The sequence below is a fragment of the Loxodonta africana genome, chromosome 13, assembly GCF_030014295.1.
Source record: "Loxodonta africana isolate mLoxAfr1 chromosome 13, mLoxAfr1.hap2, whole genome shotgun sequence".
NCBI classification, from domain to species: Eukaryota; Metazoa; Chordata; class Mammalia; order Proboscidea; family Elephantidae; genus Loxodonta; species Loxodonta africana.
In genome coordinates this window covers 35624593-35649981 of record NC_087354.1, presented here as the reverse complement: position 1 = coordinate 35649981, position 25389 = coordinate 35624593, and positions in this window count along the sequence as shown.

Here is a 25389-nt window from a genome sequence, read left to right as displayed (position 1 = left end):
AAGAGTGGAGAGGAGGACAGAGCTGTATAGGAACAGAACTTCTATAAGCTACTAAAGTTAAGTTGGAATAAATTCAATCTCTTATTTCTGTTGTTAGGTGCCATTGAGTCAGGTCCTACTCATAGTGACTCCATGCACAACAGAACAAAACACTGCTCAGTCCTGCACCATCCTCACAATCATTGTTATGCTTGAGCCCATTGTTGCAACCACTGTGTCAATCCATCTCATTGAAGGTCTTCCTCTTTTTTGCTGACCTTCCACTTTACCAAGCATGCTGTCCTTCTCTAGGAACTGGTCCCTTCTGATAGCATATCCAAAGTACATGAGACAAAGTCTCACCATCCTTGCTTCTAAGGAGCATTCTGGCTGTAGTTCTTCCAAGACAGATTTGTTCATTCTTCTGGCAGTCCATGGTATATTCAGTATTCTTTGCCAACATCTTAATTCAAAGGCATTAATTCTTCTTCGGCCGTCCTTATTCATTGTCCCTCTTTCAAATGAAACTTCAATCTAGGTATTATAAACTTAGGATGTTAAATGTAATCCCCGTGGTAACAACAAAGAAAATATCTAAAATTTTTACACAGAAGGAAATGAAAATGAATCAAAATGGTTCACTACCAAAAAAAAACTAAACATAAATAAAGCAGTGTTGGAGGAAATATAGGACAAAAAAAGGTATAAGATGTACCAAAACCAAGTAGTACCCCCAAAGTATGTGTTTGAATCCTAACACTTATACTTGTGGATGTAGTCTTGTATGGAAATAGACTTTTCTTTGTTAGGTTAGTTAGGTCATACTCCGTAGGGTGGGTTCTAACTCTAATCACTTCAGAGTTTAGAAAGAACAGATTAGACACAGATACACACACACACACACACACACACACACACACACACACACAGGGGAAGACAGATGCCAGGCCCAGGAGCACCAAGAAGCTGTGAGAAAATAAATTCCTATTCTTTAAAACCACCCATTTATGGTCATTTGTTACAGCAACACTAAAACTAAGACACTTGGGGAAATCTAACTTTATGCTCACTAAGCTTGTATGGCTTACAACAGCCCCCAAATCAGGTCACAGTAGAGACCCTGAAGGTTCCCAGAGCCAGTACTTGCTGGTAGTGCTGACTGGCATCTGTCCTGAGTGGCAGGTCAAGGGGAACGGGGCAGAGACATTTACTCAGCCTCCCTCCTGAGTGAAGAGGAGGTGGTTCAAAAGGAACCAGAGGGTTGGCAGATGCAAGCTGTAGTTCAAGTGGCAACAGATGAAATTTTTCACACATACGAGACTCCAGGGGCCCCTATATAACGCAGACCTGCAGGTTCTAAATGATGCCTTGCTTATTTAAAGCAATATTTGTGAGGCCACCAAAGGATCTAGGATGACAAAACCAAATGCCTACAGAGGCCAGGCAAGTGACATAAATGACTGAAGTGGGCTGGATTTAAGACGATAAGGAGTGGTGGGGACTGTGGGAAGTGAGACATGAGAGCAGAGTAAAGGGGACACTGGCCACTCAGCTCCAGTTGCATGCTGCCAAGCAGAAATGCAGGCCTGAAGTAGCCAGATCTGACCACTTTCCAAAAGCAGAATTATCAACTTTTATGTGAAATATTCCAATAGGCAACACTTTCAAATTAAAGCAAGACTACACTAAAAGCCATTCTACGGCCCAAACAGAACCAAATCTACCACTGATTGATGATCATTGACTCAGACACTCCTTTGTTATTGTCTAGTGGATTGGAGTTTGGGGCATTGTTCATTGTCATGATTTTCAAATTTAAGTAAAAAAACTTTTGTCAAACAGTGCCTTCTATGGAATCCCATTAATGTATCGTCAATGGCTGCTCTTGCCCTACACTTGCAGAGTTAAGTAGTTGCGACAGAGACCACACATGGTCCACAAAGCCTATTGACTGTCTGACTCCTTCAGAAAATGGTTGCCAGCCCCTGAATCATTAACTATCAATGTATTTCTCTTCCCTAAGGAATACAAGGCTCAATGTCTATTCATTTTCCTCCTGACCCCTTCAATATTGTTTATCTCTTTGCCATGGTTGAGTTTAAACCTGGACCATGGAACTGAGCTATGTCAGTGATGATATCACACAAGGGTTCTGGGGACCTTAGCATTCACTCAGAACCCAATTGGAGGTCTTATCTCTAAGAGTTTCTGTGGGAGAGTGACTTTAGATAACAGTTTCCAAAAACTAGAGAAACCAGCGTCCCCACTAGGATAGAAGTGGGGAGGGACATCACCCTGAGCCTGGGCTTCCTCCAAGGCTCAGGTTCACCCTGGCAGAATGAAGCATCAATTCAAGACTAACAGGCCTACCCCCAAGTCTTCTGGTAAGATGAAGTCTCTTTCCCCAAAGGTGGGCACTGGGCAGATGGTTTAGTTTCTCCGGGAAGAGAGAATCAGATGGAGGGAAGAAAAGAATGGGGTACAGTTAGGGGAGGCTTTTTGAGGCATGCAGCATAGCAGCATAGCATGGGCTCTGAGATGTCAACATTTGTATCTGAATTAACAATGAATATGTGAAAGAAAGAAGTTGGAGGGAGGGAGAGAGAATATTATACATGAATCTTACCTTAAGTCTTGGATCTGCACAGCACAGGCACAGACATATTTCTCAGTTACTCAGACCCATAGTCTCTGTACAGTGGTCAATGTCAGCTTTGAAGATACCTCAGGAGAGGATACCATACTTTACAGATATACTCTTGTGGGTTTGCAAAACTGTATTTTTACTACGAACAGCTTTGGACTGGTGTTGGGGAGAAACTGAACAGGGTGCGAGGAGGGTTAGGTGGTCTGGAATGGGACCCCAAAAGAAGAAGAGATTGGTGTTTAAATGAGGAAAACTGAGGAAACAGGGAAAGATGGGAAGGGGGTAGAGTGGAAGCATGGAGAACCAGAGTCTCAAGGATGGGGGATGCTGCAGACATGACTGCACTGCCTCAGCTCTGCTGTCCCAGGGCCTAATCCCTGATTCTGCACCACAAAGCACCCAGAGGACACGCTCTCTCTGAAGGCATTTACTTGATCCTACAACCTGGGGCCCATCAAAAGATGCTCAAAGGGTGATGATTCAGGGAGAGTTGGAAACCACTTAGCAAAGGAGAAGGTATTCTAGGATCTCTATCACCTTGAGGAAGAAAGAACCACGATGCTCGAGAGCCTGGGGAGCTAGAGATAGGGTGACCTCGAGACAAGACCTGGAGAGAAGCAAGACATGGGAGATGAATAAAGGGTCAGGCTGGGGGCTGTGGCAGGGAGCCCCACAGTGCCCCTGCTGATCCTCAGTATGGGCCCATAGTGCTGTGGACACCCAGTGCTGATCTCCAGGGAATTGGGAACCAGCAGAAACGTAAAAGTAAAGGAAAAACACAAATGGCAGAACTTATTTAAAAAACAAAATGAGAATAAAACAAACCGTCCATTCCTAATATTTAATGTGTGTGTGAATACATAGACAGACAGATAGATGATAGGTAGGTAAGCAGGTAGATAGATGATAGATAGATGGATGGATAGGGATAGATAGAAAATAAACACATACATAAAGTTTTGGAATTGTGTTAACACCTTCTGGAAGGTAACTAGGGTATCAACAGGAGGCATTAAATTCATCTTTATTTCTATATACAGAAAACATACGCATTCAGTATTTGAGTAATTTTATAAATAAAAATATAAAGGAGGAGGTTCTGAGAGTGAGGTGGGATCAGGGTGCTGAGACCCCTGTCATTTCTTTGTAAGGAAAGGTCCGAGAGCTGGTAGAGCAGGGGCTGCAGTTTGACAGCTTAAAGAGAAGCTGCTGTTGGCAGGAGTCTCATGCCTGCTCTCAAGGCCTCTCTGGTCTCCATTTACCTTCCGTCTACCCTGCCATGCTATCCCCCAGGGCTTCAGGACACTTCCTAGAGTTTGTTTATAATTTACCAGTTTTAGTAACCTAGTGCTGTCATAACAGATACACCACAAGTGGGTGGCTTTAAAAAATTAAATTTATTTTCTCACAGTTTCGGAGGCTAAAAGTCAAAATCAGGATCTCAGCCCTGTTAATTCCTTCTCCTAGTTTCTGGTGTCTGGCAGCGATCTTTGGCATTCCTTGGTATCTGTCTCTCCTCTGTGTGTGTCTTTGTGTCTATTCTGCTTTTTTATAACTCAAGTAATTAAGCATAGGACCCATCCTACTGTGGTATGACCTTATTTACATACAAAAAACCCTCTTTTCAAACAGGGTCATATTTACAGGTGCAGGGACTAGGATCTCAACACATATTTTGGGAGGTCACAATTCAATTCATAGCATTAGGCCTCTGATATAATTTCTGATTCAGTATTGCTACTTGTCTATTTCCCATACCCTATCATTCCTGTCATTCCCTGTGCCTTTCTTGGTGTCTTGTCCCATCATCTGCCTAACATATTGACACTCTTTTTTCTCTCTGCCTCAGCATGTATATTTTTTAATTCTCTTCCCATTGACTCCCTATCCTAAATCATTCAAGTTCTCTTCAGTACTCCCAACTCGTACACAACACACAGGTGCACAGATATATCACACATACAGCATACACTTTTTCTGTTTGAGTTCTCTCCACTCAGAACTTGGCTTCTAGCATCAAAGTTTTTAGATATAACATCACACATTTGCTTTCTCTGAGAGGGATGATCTTTACTGAAGAAATATTTGTCAGGAAAATACACTTAGGAAAATAGTTTTATAGTTCACATGTTAAGAGCCGAACATTCTTACACTATTCAGACAGAAAGCAAGAACTCCTGAATCATAAAATCTTGGACAACCTGTAAGAAAATGTTAAGACTACTTCTGTTTTTTTTAATCTACGATTCCTGCAGGGGAAGTGACTGCCCACAAAAAGCAGATATTTTTTCCACATCTTACATTAAAAATTTACTAAGAAAACTTTACATTTGTCCATAGAAGAAAGTTCATATTATCAAGAATCAATGAAAGAAAGTGGTTTCCATGTTCAAAACAAAAATACAAATTCATCATTTCACAAAAACATGCTATAACACAAAAGTGTTAAAGGGTTCAAAATTTACCAAAACGTACAAGGGATTAAAACTGTTTCTCTCCACACGAATAACTTTTGGTAATGAGATATGGCTCTGATTAGTTCTATTGGATACTGCAGACTGGGAATGAGAATTTGACCTTCCTTGGCCAAACTTCGGCCTGGGCTCCAATGTTTCAAGGTAGGAAATACTGAGCTACTATGGAGGGAGAAAGGATCCAAAAGTTCACATATATGTACTGTGTACAGGGAGCCCTGGCGGCACAGTGGTTAAGGTGCTCGACTGCTATAATGAAAGGTTGGTGCTCCATGGGTGAAAGATGTGGCAGTCTGCTTCCGTAGAGATTTACAGCCTTGAAAACTCTATGCGGTCGCTATGAGTTAGAATTGACTTGACAGCAGTGGGTTTGTTTGTTTTTTAAATACTATATATAATATTTCATAGAATGATAGAACACCTGGCTAGACATGACCTGGGGATCACCGAGCACAAAGTTCTAATTTATAGACAGCAATACAGAGGCTCAGAGAGCTAATGGGTTTCTCCTTATTTCCCAGAGGAAAGCTCACCAGAATCTGGACCCTCTAGAAAAAGAAATCTAAACAGTGCCAGCAAGAACCAACAGGTCACTGAGCCCTTTTCTGCCTTGAATTCAACACCTCCCACCCATGAGCCATCTTCTTCTCATGTGGCCCCAAAGAAGCAGGTGGAACAATGGGTAAGGTGTGCATATTTCACTAAAGTCAGCACCGTAAAGGGGGTAGCAGTTGAATGGGAAACAGATGCTGCGTTTTCACACATGGAAAATCCCCCCCGAATATTTGAAGCTGAACTTTCAAGTGACAGCAGCATTAGTCCTCCTGCCAGTATAACTCACACAAGGTCCCAGGTCAGTTCCATCAGGTCCAGGGAGGAGGAGGAAGAGTCTGAAACACCTGAGCTTGCCCCAGAGGTGGAAGAGGAGGAGGAGGAGAACAACAACTACGAGAGGCCCCGCGCAGTGACACCAGAGTGGCTGATGACTAGGGAGCATGGCTTCCGCTGTATGGCCTGCTGCCGCGTGTTCCCATCCAGGGAGGCCATCTTGGAACATGCCCGACATGGAGTGAGGGAGGGATTCAGCTGTCGTGTTTTCTTTGAAGAGATGCTGGAGATGCGGCGGCCTGCCTCAGAACCTCGGAGGCCCAGACGGAAAGATCTGATGGGCCAGCGTCGCCAAATGGTGGCCATAGTGGCAGATATAGAAAGAATGCAGAGAGCATCTCAAATGCTCCAGGAGCAGTTGGACAAGGAAACTCTACAGCTGCGGAGACTGGAAAAAGAACTGTCCAAAATGCGGAGGAGGGAGAAGAGGCAGAGAGAAGCTCCCACCTATCGTCACCAACACCCAAGGGGAAAACGCTTAAAGAGGTCTCACCAAATGACCCTTAGACCTCCAAAGAGCAATCAGTAGAGTGAGGATGATCAGGCTCCTTCTATGCAATCCTCCAGCCAAGCCACAATTTCTTCCAATTTCGCTTGTCCCAACTGCACTATGAACACAGGGTCCAGGAGCAAGTATACCAGCAGGAGGGTCAGAAAATTGGCTTCAGAGGCCGATACAAGCTGAGAGCAATACCTCAGCCCAGAAGGAGAGCAGGAAAGCAGGCCTCATATGAATGTCAAGTCTTCAGGATGCTAAAGGTGGGTGAAATTATTAGTTGAGAGAAGAACATGGTTTCAGAGGGGGGAAAAGGGGGAGTGGGGGAGGGCACAGGGAAGGCAGCTCTGAGACATGAAGGGGATGGGAGAGAATTGGGGGATGGTTTGACTTGGTTTCATGTAGAGTGAAGGAACCTGCTCAGACAAGGCCTGGGAAATCTGATGAGGCACAAGAAAAGAATATCCCTATAACCATGTACTTCCATGTTCCTCCTCCTTCCCAGCATGCACAGGAGGGAATGTGGCCCATGAAAAGAGGACCTGCCAAGAGGAGAAGAGGACCTTCTGTTCGTAAGAATTGTGAGTTCGCTAAGTCCAGGGTTAGACGGCTCATTCCATCCATGATTGATGGGTTTTGCTTGTTTGGTGATTGTCATTTTTGGCTTGTTACTGGCAGGGATGGTGTTACTGGCAGGTGGTGTTCTTTGCTTTCCCAGTTGGTCACTGGGTTTTTCTCTCACTGGTGCCCAGAGCTCTATAGATACCTTTTGCCAGTGGGTTCTCTGCATGTGAGGTATGGATGGGGGTGAAGAGAAGGATTGATGGTGAAGACTGTTCCTAATCTCCATTCTGATGGATTCTGTATCTCTAAGGCCATCAATGGAGAGTGGAGCCAAAAGGATGTGACCACTCTCTCGGAGGCTCAGGGCTAACTAAGCCCAGCATCCTAGAAAGGAGAAGAAAAACATCATAAAGATCAGAAAGTATATTACTATCTTACTCAGGACTGGACTGAGAACATTTCTTGACCTTCTGGGCTCTGCTTGCTGACTCAGACTTTCTGAGCAAAACTCAGAACTCCACAAACGATGCTAGGTCTTGGGCTGTCCAATATATATCCCATGGGAGCTCCTTGGGTGGGAATGGTTATAACTCAGGATCTTTTTCCGTCTGAGTTTCTAGCTACTGACATTGAAATAACACATGGTTGGATTGACTTCTTTTTTTTTTTTTCCTTCATGGTTTTGAGATCATAAGACAGTAAAAAAGACAGCCCATCTATTTCTGGAGGAGCAAGAGAGAGGTGAGGCTAACTGGAACCCGAAAAGACATCCTAGATTTCAGTGGTAGGATGGGACTTCTGTATTCAGTTTAGAGGGTATTTAGGAAAAGCCACTAGAGTTAGACCATCAAATATGAGGCACATTCATCCACATGCTGCCATGTTTGTTTCTCACACTGACAGTGGCACCCTGGAGATGTTTCCCATCTGGAAAAGAAGACTGGGGAAGAGTTATCCACCTCAGTGAGGACTCTGCAATTTCTGAGGCTCAGAGGAGCAACTCCAGGCTGAGCTGGGCTACAGAGTAAGTGTCTGGCATTCCTGGTGGTAAGCAGAGGCTATGCTGGGAACTACAACTGCGTGAGGGACACGTGGCAGACTGATGGCCTTCTGTGTTCTGAAAGTCGACATCGATCAAGATAACACTCTCCATTTTCTCTCTTGGAAGTAAGTCCTGGACACTGTAGGTGTGTTTCTAAAAGTGTGTATGTTCTAGAACCAGGATATAGCAGCACATCTGTTACAGAAAAATTTCAGTGACACACATTGACAAAGCGGATTTCACTGCCTGTTGAGTCCACCGAATTGCACATCAAATATGTTCATTAAATGTTTGCAGTGTACTTATATTAAGTATCACAAATATTTTTTGTAATTCTAGATCTGGAGACCATAGGAGAATGTTATACCTAAACAGCAAGTGAGAAAAGTTGCCCTATTCAAAGGTTCTACATATATCAATTAATATAAATTTGTTGTTTGTATTCTATTTCTCCATACCCTTTATAATTTTTGTCTGTTAGGCAGATCTGATTCTGAAATAGTTGTATTAAAGATTTCCAACTTACTCTTTTGTCATTCTCTATAGTTTATTTTAATTGGATGTTATCTTAAGCATTTCTTCATATTAAAAATCATATATAGATATATGTATATAAATATATTTATACTTAAACAATATATAATATTTTGGGTGCTTATCAACTTTATATAAATGGTAAAAATTTTCATAATATTCTGCAACTTAAAAACTTTAAGTGCTGTATTTAGTAGTATTGTAACAAATAATGAATAAAATGGTGAAAAAATAATGATAGTCAACTAAATATCCCATCCTAACCATATTTATGCAACATAAGGGAAACATGCAAGAGAGATAAGGATTTTTTAGTAAGATTTCAAACAAGCAGGAGAGGATCTGATATTCTTAAATTGTAAGGCTAAATATTAAAAACTTCAGAGAAGAATTTTACCTAGCAGAAACGGTTGGTTCCTTATCAAAGAAAAATAAGCAGGAATATTAAAATATTAAGCATTTAATTCCAAAGATAATTCATAAAACTAATATCCTCATATAAATGTGTAAATCCAGAACATTCTTTGAAAGCTGCACAGCAAAAATTCATGAGAATCATGTTTATCTTTTCATGGGTTTCCTTTTTAACTACTCTCTGAATAACTCTTGTATACATCCAACAGAACTATAAACTCATCAATAATTAATTTCATTTTTTATGTATAGACTATAATTACACAAACGAATATTAGAGGAAATCAGAGGCTGTAATATTGGTACCAAATGAGAAACATGGTGGGATGCATACGAACCTCCCAGAATCCTGTATTAAAATGTCTTCGTGCTGAACACTTCTGCTTCCATTAAAGGTATCTTCCCAGGGGGTGTTAGACCCATACTTCTTTATGCTTTCAACCTGGCAGATTAATTTCAGAGTCTAGAGTAGGGTGAAAGATACCCAGGGAAATGAACTTCAACTGTACAAAGAGGAGAGCTGCTAGACACTACTCGTAGTGGTTCATTCATCTTACAAATTGTTATTAAGCACCTATTTTGTGTTAGAGATTTATTTAGGGTGTTGAAGACAGAGCAGACACCCAAAGTCCCTGTCTTCATGGAGCTTATAGTCTGGTGAGAGAGAAACAGAAATTAAAAATTGCTATGTCAGGAGTGATAGGAACTATGTGAAAAGTAAAGCAGTGGAGCAAGGCGGGGGGCAGCAAGGGCACTGTTGTAAGGTAGGATGTACAAGGTGTCAGAGACAAAGTCAATTCCAACTTGTGGCAATCCCATGTGTTACAGAATAGAACTGCTTCATAAGATTTTCTTGGCTGTAACCTTAAGGGAAGCAGATTGCCAGGCCTTTCTTCCATGGTACTGCTGAGTGGGTTTGAATGCCAAACCTTAGGTTAGTAGTCGAGCGGAAACTGTTTGTACCATTAGAGACCCTTAGCTTCCTAGTGCGGCTGTTACACAAATACCAGAAGTGGATGGTTTTAAAAAACAGACATTTATTTTTCACAGGGCTGGAAACTAAAACTCAGGGTATTGGCCGTGTTGATTCTGTCTGTGAGCCTCCTAATTTCTGGTGTCTTCCAAGTGATCCTTGGCATTCCTGGGCTTGTAGACACATTTGTCTCTGTGGTCTGTTTCCCCTGGTGTGTGTATCTGTATCTATTCTGCTCTTATATATTCAGAAATGATTAGGTTTAGGACCGGCCCTACTCTGGTATGACCTCATTAACATAACCAAAACTCTATTTCTGAACAGGATCATATCCATGGGTAGAGGGACCAGGACTTCAGTACCTATTTTGGGAGGGCTATAACTGAATCCACAACAGGGACATTGCAGAATCCAAGTGACAAGTGTTGGTGACTTGGAGTATAGACTAGGGTTGTGATGGAAGAGGTAAGAAGAGGTTCAGCTTGGCATATATTTCGAAAATACAACTAACAGGATTTGCTGACGGATTGGGATGTGGGGTGTGAGCAGAAGAGAGGAGGCCAAAATATGTGCCTGAGCCACTGGGTGAATGGCAGTGTCACTAATAAGGGGATCAGTTGGGGAAAAGTAAGCTTAGATGTGGAAGAATCAAGAGTTCTGCTTTGGCCATGATAATGTTAAGATCCTCTTAGACTTAAGTGTGATGTTATGTTAGAGGTATGATGCTAGAGTTCAGCTATTATACCCATTTTACACATGAGGAAACTGGGGCACAGAGAGGTTAAGTAAACTGGAGCTCTTTGAGTCAGTTATCTCTCAGGGCAAGGGGATATGATTTATAAACAGAACAGGCAGAAGAAGATAGAGGCTCTCCCCTTCAAGTCACTGGGGACACTGGTTGGATCAGAGCAGTGACTATTTAGAGATCCAGTCCCCAGGAAAGAAAAGACAGAGATGGGACTTGAACTCAGACCTCCCATCACACAGCCTTTTTAATTTACTCCACACTGCCACCTAGCCTATGACTATGAGTCAACTTGATGACAGTTTATTTTTTTTGCCACTTTAGCCCACCATTGGAGCCCTGGTGGCACAGTGGTTAAGAGCTACAGCTGCTAACCAAAAGGTTAGCAGTTTGAATCCGCCAGCCACTCCTTGGAAACCATATGGGGCAGTTCTAGTCTTAACTATAGGGTCACTATGAGTCAGAATTGACTTGAAGGCAAAGAGTTTAGCCCACCATTCATGCCTCCTGCCTTTCTTATGCTTTCCTCCACTGTGGGTCCTGGACAATGACCTGCTTACCTGGCTGGTGGCCAAGGAGAGAGGTATAAAGAGCTGTGGGATCTTCCCTGTGACCAATGCCCCCTGAAATGAGAAAGCTTTCCTAAGATCTGGGATCCCATGAGGGCATCATCCCCCTCGGCCTTCTTCAGGGCAAGCTGTTTCAAAAGAAGCCGTAAGCTCAACAGTCAAGAAATCCAATGACATATTGCATTGGGAAAATCTCCTGTAAAAGACCTCTTTAAAATCTTTAAAAAAAAAAGGTGTCACTTGGTTGACTGAAGTGAGCCTGACCAAGCCATGATATTTTCAGTCACCTCACATACATGCAAAAGCTGGATAATGGAAAGGAAGACTGAAGAAGAATTGATGCATTAGAATTATGGTGTTGGTGAAGAATATTGAATATATCATGACTTCCAGAAGAACGAACAAATCTGTCTTGAAGGAAGTACAGCTGGAATACTCCTTAGAAGCAAGGATGGTGAGACTTTGTCTCACTTTGGACTCATTATCAGGAGGGACCAATCCCTGTAGAAGGACATATACTTGGTAAAGTAAAAGGGTCAGCCAAAAAGAAGACCCTCAATGAGATGGATTGACACAGCGGCTCCAGCAATGGACTCAAGCATAGCGACAATTTTGAGGATGGCACAGAACAGGGCATTATGTTATATGTGGGGTCGCTATGAGTCAAAGCCAACTCAAAAGCACCTAACAACAAGAAGGAACTGGATCTTCCTCAAGATCTAAGTCTTTATGTTTAGAAAGAAGTTCAAACATGCCAGGGTTTGGAAAGAAAATGCTCCCACTGGCAATTTCTGGACTTCCAAGCTGGCCTGTGGCATCAAAGTCACAGGCACAAATAGTAGAAAGAATACGTCTTCCATCCTGCCCAGCTTTGAAACTGTCTTTTTTGTTTCCTAGAATTGTATTCACTCTATTCATTAGACAACCATGGAAACCAATAGCAAAAGCGTTTTCATTAAGCTCTAACTCAAAAAGCTTAATCACATTTTGGCAGCTTTTCTGGGTGACATAGAAGCATAAACCCTGTTCTCTCCCTACTTGTCCCTCAGGTTAGGGTAACATCACAGCAGTTAAAAAAGGAGAAACCATAAGCTTCCTAACGCATTGGTTAGCTGTGCTTCTGTGAACTCCTCGGTATTTCCCAACAGTGAACGTTTTCCATGGATTAATAGCTTCCCTTTTGAACCTGGAAACAATTAGGGAGATGATGTGTGAAATGTAATTCCTGAATAAAATGTGGAAAAGAACCTGGTCTGATTTCATTAATTGTTTACTGTGTCAGATTCTCTCACATGTCAGAGGGATGCTGAGAGCACAGTGAGGGCTGAGCAGGAGGTGGCAGGGAAGCAAGCCAGACTGTGGAGAAATCACAGCAAAGCAGGGAAACCAGCAAGCAGAAACCAGGAAGGCCCAGCCCAGGCTGGACCAAGCACTAAAGCCCAAAGGACAGCCCCTGGGAGGAAGGGGCAGGCGGGCAGGTTCAGAGGTGCAGAGCAGAAATGCCACTTCAAGAAATCCGTAAGAAAGGAACAAGGAATAAAGGAATAGAGGGCTACCCTGAAACCAGGATCAATAGGAGGAAGGCAAAAAAACAGGTTTCTATCTAGCATACTGGAGTGCCAATCAGTGGTGTGCTCATAATGGCTCATGAGAGCCCATTGTTAAATTTTCAGGATTTTTGAGAGCCAGTTGACATGATGTGGGTAGCTTCAAGTCAGCAGTAGGGTAAATATTTATACCACAGAAATCAACAAATGCTACAAATCAAGGGTCCTCCCTATCCCATCCCCAACAGCCTATTTTAAACATTCACCAGCACAAGTTCCTATGCTCCAGTGACTTGAAATACCAGTTATCTAAAAGATCCAACCCTAAAGGGAAGCCTAGCCTACCCTTCTCTTCCACAAGTATTCTGAAGGGGCTGCCACCCAGCGGCATCATGGAACTACTGCTATCTTCCCCTCACAGTTCCCAGGTGGGAGGGTGCTAGGGGGTTCTCTATAAAAGAGACATGCTGGCCACAATATGGATGAACCTTGAAAATATTATGCTGGGCAAAATAAGTCAGTCACAAAAGGACAAATACTGTATAATCTCACTCAGATGAAATAAGCAAATACTTAGAAACCAAAGATAGTTAGTGAGTGCCAGGGATGGGAGGGAGGGGGCAGATTTTGCTTCAGGGGCATTGAGTTTATGTTAATGGTGGTTGAGTAAGAGCAAGTAAAGAGAGGTGCTTGACTGAAAATGGCTGCTTTAGTGTTTGGGACCCTACTCCATCTTGCCTTTCTTTTGATATATGCAAAATCCTTTAAAGCCCGTGACTACATATAAACTAAAGAAAATTTTCTTCTTTTCCCTGTGGCTAAACTGAGAGAACAATAATAAACTGTTTCCCAGGAGCTATCAAGATCCTTCCTGAAACAATATCTCAAGAAGAATGCCTTGATGCTGACTCTTATGTAGGCCTCGTAGGCAATGGTTGACAAGAAAAATTTCACTTGAGCAAGGTGTTTCTAAAAGAGGAATGTCCTGTAACCTTCCCTCTCCTAGCCCCCGCTTGTAGTGAGCCCACTTTGTGTTAATCTAAGTTTGTAACATCCAATCAAAATAGCACACCTGAAGTTCTTCATTCTTACCCTTTAAGAAGTCTCTGCAGCTTCGCCATTTTGGAAGCATTTTTCTCTCTGTAACATCAGATGTTTTCCCTGGCCCAGACTATTATCAAAACTTCAGTAAATCTCCTTGCTTTACTTTGAGTAAGTGTTTATTACTGTTAGACATAAAATGGTGAGCACGAAGGGACTTGGAGGTACATCACCTCTTGGTGACCTTCCAAAACATCATGAAATCGGAACTGTGGTGCCACACAGGTTTTTTGTGCCCTCTCCACTTTCCCAGGGTCCTGGCGAAGTTGTCCCAGGTAAACAGCCCCCTGAATCGAACTCTGCCTTCTGCATTGAGTTCCTGGAGATGTGTGGTTGGTTATCTGTCTATATTTCTCTTCTCTGTTTCTCTTTTGTATTTTTTTTTTTTTTCATTCTCATCCTGAGTTGCAGATTCACAGGGAGAGGCAACTCCTGCCTGTTTTGTAGGGTTACTTGCTTTTTTTCTTTCAAGTGTACTCTTTTTAAGGATAAGGAACCCCAAAGAGGGTATTTGTTTGATCCCAGAATCCTCAGGAATGCTAACTCACAGGGGAAGGGTGGCAGCCCTACCTGTATTATACTTTAGTCCCATAATGTAGCAGTACCTGATTAGGGACCCTTTTAAGTTGGTGACCATTTTGAGAATCTTTTGAACTTTCTGCTCTCATTCATTTTCTCTGTTTTATTTTGCTTTTGTTTATTTTGTTTTTCACTTGCTCGTGCAGTGTAATCATTTTTGCAAGTGTGCCTATTTTGACTAGTTCATTTGTTTGTAAGCAATTTAAAGTCAATTAAATCCTTGTTAAAGCTCAAACTCCCTTATTTATACCAGCTAGTTTGTGAGTCTATATGATAATCAGGCAAAAGGAGGTGTTGCCTCTGTGTTACCAAGCAACCAGGTAGCTTCAAAAATAATTCAGGGAACCCTGCAAAGTTTACCCAAAGCTTCTAACCTTTGAAATTAATTTCCAGGATGCTGATTTAAAGTTCATGTTTAAAAATTGGAAACCATGGTGGTGCAGTGGTTAAAAGGTTGGCAGTTTGAATCCCCCAGGGGCTCCTTGGAAACCCTATTTGACAGTTCTACTCTGTCCTATAGGGTCGCTATGAGTTGGAATCGACTCAACAGCAGTGGGGTTTTTTTTTTTGTTTTTGTTGTTCAAAAACTATACTCGGAAGTTAAAATCTCAGTGATCACTTTAAGAAAATAAGTTCCCATTTTGCATTGTCTTCTCTTTCCTCTGAGGAGCTTTTGTTTGATGCTAAGAAACTACTTATGTTATATAGTATTATATAATCTTGAGTCTGGAGTGGACCTCACAGGTTGATAAATTTATATAGTTTTCCTGTTTCACTTTGTGTTGAGAATTTGCCTCTAGTGTTATGTTTGCGTTCCCATATTTCATGAAGTCAAAGGCCATGGCTAGCAGTTACTGTTTTTCATGAGGCTATCTTTTCTGTTGAAAGAAAAGCTACTTTTTATGCCTGGGCTTTTGGTAATTACTCTGAGAAACTTTGATATAAATTAATATATTTAAGCAGTGCACTGAAGAAAGACAAGTTGCTTATTTTAATTGATAAAAAGGTCTTAAAAAGAAAAAAGTATTCTACATCACTTATTTAACCAATTGTATGAATTATGCAGAAAATAAGGTTATAAACATATGTCTTGGATTGAATTGTGTCCCCCAGAAATATCTATCAACTTGGCTACGTCATGATTCCCAGTATTGTATGATTATCTACCATTTTGTCATCTGATATGATTTCCCTGTGTGTTGTAAATCCTATCACTATGATGTAATGAGACGGATTCCGAAAAAAAAACAAACCCAGTGCCGTCAAGTCAATTCCAACTCATAGTGACCCTATACGACAGAGTAGAACTGCTTCATAGAGTTTCCAAGGAGAGCCTGGTGGATTCGAACTGCCAGCCCTTTGGTTAGCAGCCATAGCACTTAACCACTATGCCACCAGGGTTTCCATGAGATGGATTAGTGGCAGTTATATTGATGAGATCTACAAGATCAGATAGTGTCTTAAGTCAACCTCTTTTGAGATATAAAAGAGAGAAGTGAGCACAGAGACAGGGAGACCACATACTACCAAGAATGAAGAGCAGGAGTGTGCATCCTTTGAACCTGGGGTTCCTGTGCTGAGAAGTTCCTTGACCAGGGAAAGATCAATGGCAAGGACCTTCCTCCAGATTCGTGAAGAGAAAGCCTTTCTCTGGAACTGATGCCCTGAATTTGGATTTGTAGCCTACTAGACTGTGAGAGAATAAATTTCTCTTCTTTGAACCCATCCACTTGTGGTATTTCTGTTATAGCAGCACTAGATGACTAAGAAGACATATAACGATTTTTTTTTTTTTACCTGAGGGTGGTATTATTAGATTACGGTATTTCTTCCAAGAACTTACTCTAACTTCTTAATGATAAATAAGTACTTATATAAATGAAATAGTCCCTGGGATTAATAAATAAATAAATAAAATTTTATTTTTTTAAGTCCCAGAAATTGATAAAAGTAAATCCATTCTAGTAAAGTTTTTATGTTTTATAATATGTCAACTTAAAATAGTTTCCAAGATCTTTTTGGGTAACAAGCTGAATTAAATATATGGAATATGTTTTGTTAAAAGAAAAGATAGTAATGCTGTCCTAAAATAAAAAAAAAAAAAACTGGTTGTTTCAAATTGAGAAAAAGAAAAGAAAAATTTAGATAAATATATAATAAATAGTACAAAGTCAGAAGGAAATTAAATAAAAAGTTAAAAACACTAAAGAAGAAAAGCTAAACTTACCCCACGGAGGAAAAATACATTTATGTATGTTTGGGTCTAAGAGAATGTCTCTATATTTTTCATAACTCGTGTTATGAAAAATATATAACAAAGATAAGGAATTTAGAAAGTTTGTTAAAGAGTTTTGTTTGATACAATCAGTTCTTATTTTTTGCAACTAAAGGTTTAATGGGTTAAATCATAAAAAATTTTAAGAGCCAATATCAAATAACATAAACAAAGGGGATAGGGTTTCTCACAGTTAAAATAACAATTTTTTCTTTAATTACTAAGTTGGAGTTATTTTTTTCTTTATATAATCTGCCTTGAAAATAAAGGTTCAGTTTCTCATTAAAATAAAACTCCTGAGTTAAAACCAAGCTACACAGTTTTAAAAAAAACTAAAGTTTTTATCTTTAAAATGTTTGCTTTAAATAAGTGTTGTTTCTTGGTAATCTATAATAAACTCCTGACAACATTAAAATGTCATAGAAACTTGCAAAGAATTTGTTTCTGTTTTATAAAATAATAATTAAAAAGGTTTATTTAATATGTTATGAGTTCCATAAAACATGCTGTCAAATCAGAGAAAATGTCAAACATACTTTGAATTAAAATTTATGTCAGTAATATTTACATGATGCTAAGCAAACAAGCACATAATATTATGTCATGATTTTATTGTTTCAATTGCTTACTTGATTGCAACTTAATTTCTTTTAAATCTAGCATCATCAAGCCAATGGTTTAGCTAGGGAAATTCACATGATTTCACATGTTTAGAGATATGATAATCTTGGTATATTCTCAGTATATTTTAACTGTGTAGTATTATGTCTCAAGATTATTATGTGTTATATCTGAAGCTCTTTGAAAATAAGGTTTTAGAGATATTTTTCTCTGAATTGACTTTATTTGGTTTTGCATTACTTTTGTAACTTCCATCAAGTCTTTCACTTCTAAGAAGTATTATTATAAGTTAATCATGGTCATATTAAGTTTTGTCATCTACAGATAGGTTTTAGATTGCTGACTGGCTGAAAGTGCTTGAACCTGATGTTTCAACAGAAAATTAACAAAATCAACTTACAAAAAGGACTGTAATATTTCAGTCATAGATATTGGACTGGATCAGGATTTTTTTAGAACCCTTGTGTAGAAACTGATGAAGTTTTTCAAATTGCTGCTAATCCAGAATAACATGGAGCCAAGATTAGCTAAATAGGACTGAGTAAACTGAATTACCACAAAGTTCTTAATGAAAATACTGCTGATGTTCAGTGTTCTAATTTTTAGATATAAGAAACCATTTTTATTTTCATTTTCCTCTTTTAGTATAAGAATCAGTTATTTCAGTAACTAAGAACATTGTGTTAGTTACAGAATATAATTAAGTATATTCAGGAAGGAGTGTGCTGTCTCATTAGAGGGAGAGCAACTAGGAGTATATAGCAAGGCATATATAAGTTTTTGTATGAGAGACTGACTTGGTTTGTAAACTTTCACTTAAAGCACAATAAAAATTTAAATATATATATATATATTCAGAATGTTTTAAATGATTCCACCTATGCACTCCAAGAAATGAATACTGAAATTAATAAGAAAAGTAGCTCCTCAAACAAAACAACCCTCTCTTATGTTACATATACCAGCTCTACTCTTGTTAAACATCGTCATCTTTAATCCAATACTCTAAGAAATGTTTTTTACAAGTTAAAGAGACTTTTGACGGCCAAAAACCAAAATCCCCAAATCTGCCTAGTATTGTTCCAAAGGATCATGTATACTAGAAGAGGCATCAATTAAAAAATTCTCTAAAGTCTCATTGGACAAGAGCATAGATAATTCTCGTTTCTAATCCTTATGCCACTGAATTACAAAGAGTTAAGACTTAGATACACCTCTCTCAATTAAAGAAAATTGCAACTCCTGTTTGGACTGTCCAGCCCACCAAAGGATTTAAACTGAAATTCAAATTACAAGAATCAGAAACAGACAACTGGTGTAGACTGCTGAGCCCAAGACCTCCAGACTTCAAGTCTGAATATTTACTTTCTATTACAGAAGAGTGCAGCTGCTAACTAGGTCATCAGTTTGAATCCACCAGCTGGTCCTTGGAAATTGCATGGAGCAGTTCTACTCTGTCCTAAAGGGTCGTGAGTGGGAATCAACTCAATGGCAATAGGTATTACAGATGCAGAGCCCTGGGGGTACCGTGGTTAAGAGCTCAGCTGCTAACCAAAAAAGTCAACAGTTTGAATCTACCAGCTGCTTTTTGGAAATCCTATGGAGCAGTTCTACTGTGTCCTATAGGGTCGCTATGAGTCAGAATTGACTCAGTGGCAATGCATTTGGTCTTTGGTTTATACCCTAGATTAACCATTCAAAATAGTCAAGTTGTTCCTCTAACATGGCCCTGCTCTTTAGTAACCCATCTCCACGAGATCGCAGAAGCTGAATACCAAGCTATAGCATACTGAAAAGAGACCAAGCAGTACAAAGATTTGCCATGACCAGCAGCCACTTAAGAACAGCAATGTAAAAGCTCACTAAACTTAAACAACCACAAAAAGAAAAAAAAAAAAAAAACCCACAAGCCTTCAAATTCATGCAAAAGAAACATTCATTAAAAAAGTGATCAAAAGATGTTCATAAAAATCCTGGATCCAAAGGCGGGAATGAGTAAGAGCAAGTAAATGCAAGCACCTGACCAAAGTAAAAATGGCTACTTTAGAGTTTGGTGCCCCACTCCATCTTGCCTTTCTTTTGATATATGCAAACCACTGACTTATTCTTTAAGGCCTGTGACTAAATGTAAACTAAAGAAAGTTTTCTTTTTCTCTGTGGTTAAGCTGAGAGAATAACAATACACCGTTTCCCATGAGCTATCAAGATCCTCCCTGAAACAATGTCTCAGGAAGAAGGCCTTGATACTGACTCTTATCTAAGTCTCCTAGGCAGCAGCTGACAAGAAAAATTTCACTTGAGCAAGCTGTTTCTACAAGAGAAATGTCCTGTAACCTCCCCCTTTGTGTTAATCTAAGTTTGTAACATCAATCAAAATAGTAGACTTTAGGTTCTTTGTTCTAATCCTTTAAAAATGTTCTGCAGCTTCAGTGTTTTAGAAGCATATGTTCACTCTGTAAAATCAGACATTTTCCTCAGTCTGGACTGTTATCAAACCTTCAATAAATCTCCTTGCTTTGCTTTAACAGAACAGGTGTTTATTACTTTTAGACTGGTGTAATAATTTGGAAAACAATAGCAAGAATGGTTGTATAACTTAAAGAATGCAATCCCTGTCACTGAATCATGCATGTAGAATTTGTTGAATTGCTGTGTTTTATTATGTATATTTTCACCACAATAAAAAAAATTAATTAAAAAAAAAAAAAGAAGTAGTGATCACAGCTTTAGCAAGTAGTTCTCAAATTGTGGCCCCTAGACCAGCAACATCAGCATCACCTGGGAACTTGTTAGAAATGCAGAATTTCAGACCATAACCCAGACTTTCTGAACCAGAAACTCTGGGGGTAAAACCCAGAAATCTGTTTTAACAAGTCATCCAGGTAATCATGATGTTCTACCAACTTTGAGAACCACTTACCAGACAATGGTAATAAGGATTGGGTCCAATCAGTGAATCAAGACAATAAATTTTAAAAAGAGTCATTATGTCAGAAGCAGGAGAGATTGGAAAGAAATTGGGGAGTGGAGTGCAAGATGGCAGGGTAAGTGGTTTTGGATGAAGTCTTGGATTATGTGAAAGGTTTGAGAAGCTTTGTGGTCCTAGGGTGGGGAAAGGAGCTGATTAAATGCTGTTCCAGACATTGTCAATTCCTGCATATTACTCTCCACTGTGTAGCACGTTGAAGTTTACAACATCCATCCACCCACCCATTTACTGATTGATTCATTGATTGAAAAATCTTCTTGAGGGACTACAGGCATTCAAGAGTTCTGTGCATTGGAAAAACTGAAGTAAGTCACCTTCCCTACTCATAAATAACTCATGTTCTAGAACAGGAAAATGCCCAAGCAAAATGTAATTACAATGCAGTGTGATGAGAAATAAACATATGAACTCAAAGGAGGGAAAGAGTCACCTACCTGCCCTGGCTGGGAAGCCTTTCATTTGAATTGTATGATTTACTAATCTTTAAGCCTTAAAACCTTCTTTAAACCAAAATAATAATAATAATAGCTTAGCTTAATTAGTAGAGAATGTCTGCCTTGAGCATTGTTCTCTTTTAAATTACTATCTATATGGGATCAAATTGACAACAGCAACTCAAAAAGTTGGATAGGGAGCTTAGGGAGGGAGTTAGTTTATGTTAATAGAGGAGGAACAATTCAGAAAAGGAGGGTGAGAATGGTTACACAACTTGGAGAATGTAATCAATATCACTGAATTGTACATATACCCACTGTGATAGAGGCATCACATATATTATGCATTGAGAGAAATTATAATGTTTATTGGGGAGTTTTTTAAGGGAGAATATTGAAAACAATAAAAACCATTTATTGACTGTCCACTCTGCTATTGGAACTCTACGTGCATTATTGCTAATCCTCCCAGTTACCCAGAAAGATGGACTTTATTTTCACCCCCTTTGCATTTCTTTAGTAGCATGCTTCTGCCCTCCAAAACCACGAATAATATGGGGCAGAATGAGGTATATTCTTTCATACCTCCAAGTGTGGAGACCTGGAATATGCTCATTTGGTAGGTGCAGAGTGTAGACCAACTGGCTCTTGCATGCCATACGCATTCACTGAGCACACCTACATGTTAAGTACTTTGCTAGACCTGGAGGTTACAGAGGGGAATAAACAGGACCCCTGTCTCCAAAGTCTCTGAAGTTGTCTGAGATCTACAAGCACACAAACAGTTGAATCTCCTCGTTGTTTTTATTGGTGTTAGCTGCCATAGAACCAGGTCTGATTGACGGCGACCCAGTGCACAACAGAACAACACAGTGCCTGGTCCTGTGCCATCTTCACAATTGTTGGTATGCATTAACTCATTGTTGTAGCCACTGTTTATTTTGAGTGCCTTCGAGCCTAGGGAGTTTATCTTCCAGCACTATATTGAATAATATTCTGCTGTGATCCATAGGATTTCATTGGCTAATTTTTGGAAGTAGATCTCCAGGCCTTTCTTCTTAGTCTGCCTTAGTCTGGAAGCTCCACTGAAACCTGTCCACCATGGGTGACCCTGCTGCTATTTGAAATACCAGTGGTATGGCTTCCAGAATCACAGCAACATGTAAGCCACCACAGTACAACAAACCAACAGGCAGTGGTGGGTCACATTACAGTACAGGAAAACTCCACCAAGTGTAAAATATGAGTTACTGCAATGCAAAAATAAAGAACAGTTTTTTTTTTTTTTAATGGCACAGAGATAGAGGAGGCCACTACCTGTTGCTGCTGAGTCGATTCCCTACCCTACAGGATAGAGTAGAACTGCTCCATGGGGTTTCCAAGGAGCGGATGGTGGATTTGAAATGCGAACTTTTGGTTAGCAGCCAAGCTCTTAACCACTTCACCACCAGGGCACTAGGCTTACAAAACTCAAATCTTATGATAAAAAGTCAAAACTACTGTTTGAGTGTATGTATATCTTAATCGAACTATTTTGGTTGCAAGTAAAGGAAAATAACCCAAGAAGTTTAAGGACTAAGAGAAGGCAGGGATTCCGAAGCGATTTGTGAAAACCTAAGGCTAGAATAAGGAGCCCTGGTTGTGCAATGATTAAATGCTCTACTGCTAACTGGAACATCAGAGGTCCAAACCCACCAGTGCCTCTCCAGGAGAAAGACCTGTCGATCTACTCCCATAAAGATTACAGCATAGGAAACTTTGTGCAGCAGTTTCACTCTGTCACATAGGTCGCTAAGAGTCTTTCGATGACGCACAACAACAACAACAAGACTAGAATATGAGGCATTGGTGGTTCAGTGGTAGAATTCTAACCCTCCATGTGGGGCACCTGTGTTTGATTCCCGGACAGTACACTTTCTGAGCAGCCATCACCTGTCTGTCAGTGGAGGCTGGTGTGTTGCTATGATACTGAACAGGTTTCAGTTTTTAAGCTCTGTCTTAGAGCTTCCAGACTAAGAGTAAGAGGAAAGGCCTGGCAATCTACTTCCAAAAATCCACCAGTGAAAACCCTGTGGATCACAACGATCCAATCTGCAACCAATCATGGGGATGGCACAGGACTGGGCCATGTTTTGTTCTGTTGAGCATGGGGTCACCATGGATCGGGGTGGGGGGAGGTAACTCTGGCGGTTAACAACAATAAGGCTTGAATGCTATGGAAACTGTCAAGGGATAGTACCCAAGCATCAGAAAGCCCTCAGATATTCAAGCAGTTCTTTCTCCCCATCTCTCTTTCTCTGTGGATCTGTTTCATTCTTCTGTCTGCCATTTTCTGTTTTTCCAGGCACAGGACAGCACCTAAGTCCTGGGGCCATGTGGCTGGACCTTATAGAACTATGTGGCAGCTGCAGCCCACTGCACTGGGAGGGGGAATTCTCAGGGAAAATGAGTCATGACTAGGCTAAGACATTTCCCATAGTGTAAAGCACTAGTCTGGGATGTAGCCCTTGTGTTCAAGATGCTTACTGTCTAGAAGAAAAATGACTCAAGTTGCACAGATAGCTCTGGAAATGGCAAAAAATGATCAGTGCTGAAAAAGCGGTACAGCCAAAGTGTAGTGGGAGGTCGGAAGAAGAAGACCTGACTTCAGACTGGGAAGATACAGAAGTTTGCAGAAGAAATGGAAATAAACTGAGCATTGAAGGAAAGTTCCAACCAGTGTGTTGTTGTTGCTGTTATTAAGTGCCATCCAGTCAATTTTGACTCATAGGGACCCCATGTGACAGAGTATAACTGCCCCATAGTGTTTTCTTGGCTGTAATCTTTCTGGGAGCAGATTGCCAGGTCTTTCTCCCACTGAACTGCTTGGTGGGTTCAAACCACTGGGTGGGTTCAAACTGCCAACCTTGCGGTTAGCAGCCAAGTGTCTGTTGTGCAGTCAGGGCTCCTTGGAATTAACAGAGGCAAGCACAAAAGCTGGGAATTAGTTTGTCCTGGAGTTTCCCTTTAGTGATACAAGGAAAGTTGTGATCCTTCAAAGGGGCTAGCTGTGCAGAGCTGTTCAGTGCCCATTCCCCAGGTGCATGTCCAACTAGTCACCCACATCTTAGCCCCATAATGGTCATCTCACTCTTGCTCTGGCTAGCTAATATCTTTTGAGCTGTTTACCATGTACCAGGCACTGTTACCTGTATTATCTCAGTTGAGTCCCACAATAGCACAATGAAATTAGGTAACATTGTCCCCATTTTTACATGTGAGAAAACTGAGGTTCAGAGAGATAAAGCAATTTGCTTAAGGTCACACGTATTGAATATACTATGGACTGCCAAAAGAACAAACAAATCAGCCTTAGAAGAAATACAACCAGATGCTCCTTAGAAGGGGGTGTGGCTAGGCTTTGGCTTGCTTACTTTGGACACAGCACCAGGAAAGACCAGTCACTAGAACAGGACATCCTGTTTGGCAGACTGTCAGCGAAAACGAGGGAAACCCTCAATGAGGATTAACACAACAGCCACACAATGAACTCAAACATACCAGTGTTTACGAAGACGACACAGAACCAAGCAACATTTTGTTCTGTTATGTGTAAAGTTGCCACGAGTCAGAGCCCACATGATGCAACTGACAACGAAAGTGTCGTTCTCCACGCATTCTGTCTTATCTGTCAACTTCCGGATTGCCATACAACTCACATCTGATGCATCAAATTGCATAATTTTTTTTCTATTGTACTTTAGATGAAGGTTTACAGAGCAAACAAATTTCTCATTAAACAATTAACACACATATCTTTTGGTGACATTGGTTGCCAACCCCATGACATGTTGACACTCTCTCCTTCTGGACCTTAGGTTTCCCATTATCAGTTCTCCTGTCCCCTCCTGCCTCCTCCTCCTTGCCCCTGGGCTGGTGTGCCTAATCTTGGCTAAAAAAAAAAAAAAAAAAAATTTTTATTTTAATCTTTGGCTAAAGGGTGAACCTCAGCAATGACTTCATTACTGAGCCAGAAGCATGTCCTGGGACCATACTTTGAGGTTTTCTCCAGTCTCAAATCAGATAACTTTCTAAGAAAAAGACCTATAATTGCAGAGTACCTAAAATGGTTGAGTGGAAGTGGCTGGAGACGGTAAATCCATGCAAATTTCTGGAAAAAAGTCTGGTGCAAAATAAAAGACAGGCTGAGCCTAGAAAACTTCCCTCAAGTTTTTACCTACTTTATGTCCTTTGGGTCCTTAGCTCTTGAAATTGGCATAAGCACTGATTTCATTTGCAAAACTTCTCACAATAGCATTATCCCTTTGGCGGGTGCTTTTGAAAGTGAAAGAACATCTACGTATGAAGTCAAAGGTCAAAAAGAAGCCTCTAACCATGCCCTCGGGGAATATCTAGCTCAGTTGGCATAACATAGTTTCTAAAGAAAATGTTCTGCATTCTACTTTGGTGAGTAGTGTCTGAGGTCTTAAAAGCTTGTGAGCAGCCATCTAAGATATCCCACTGGCCTCACTCTGCCTG